Source organism: Octodon degus, unplaced genomic scaffold (genome assembly GCF_000260255.1).
Source record: "Octodon degus isolate 3935 unplaced genomic scaffold, OctDeg1.0 scaffold00032, whole genome shotgun sequence".
Taxonomy (NCBI): Eukaryota; Metazoa; Chordata; class Mammalia; order Rodentia; family Octodontidae; genus Octodon; species Octodon degus.
In genome coordinates, this window is record NW_004524608.1 from 2542104 (window position 1) to 2543069 (window position 966).

The following is a 966-nucleotide window of genomic DNA, read 5'->3' on the forward strand; positions in this document are numbered from 1 at the left end:
TTTGAATTTTACTGTCACACGGCTCAAGCATTGACAGCAAACTTTTCAGCTTCTCATGGTTGTTGAGCCGGCGGCGCATGGCTCGCATCTTCTCAGGCCTCAGGGCCAGGAGCTTGTACTTCTTGCCCTTGTAATATTTCCTGAGGTTTTCTTTCTGGGTCTGGTTGACACAGTGAGAACGCGGGCGGATTTGCGGACAACTCGGCTCTTGGAGAGCTTGGACGCTGCGCCGCTTTAGCGTGGCGCAGCTGTGATAGCGCCACCTTCAGGTCGTCCAGCTGTTTCAACAACTCTTCTTGCCGCGAAGATTCCCGAGCCTTCATCTTGGCCACAGTTGCAAAAGAAGCCGCTTCAGCCTGCTCCAAGAGAAAGAAAGAGCTTCTGTTTGAGTTGATGCATATTTCTATCATTTAAAAAAGATTCCTTTTACTACTTCTTACTCAGTTCCTGCTCTCACTTTCATCACAAATATTTTGGTTGTTGTAGAGTTTAGTGTAAATATTTATGTATTTATTTATCTTTTGGAGATAGGGCCTGGCTATGCAGTTCAGGCTGGCCTTGAGCTCACTTTGTAGCCCAGGCTGGTCTCACCCTCATAGCAGTCCTTGTGCCTCTATCGAGGGCTGGAATCACAGGTGTGCGCCACCACGCCCGGGGTTAACTGATCTTTAAACCAAATTTACTGCAATCACTTGTATTTTAGACGTCATCGCTTCACTGGTTTACTACCCACTCTTAATCCTTTTATGATCCCTCATCCCTGCCCCTCCCTCTATTTTGATTTTTGAGACAAGTCTCTGTTATGTAGCCCACAATGGCCTCAGAGCCACTATGCAGCCTGGGCTGATTGAATTTGTGGTAAACCTCTTGCCTCAGCCTCCCGAGTGCTGGTATTACAGATGTGAGCCCCCACACCTCCTGAATCTTCTTTGTTTTTGAATTTTGTATTTTGATTCCTTTCCAGAT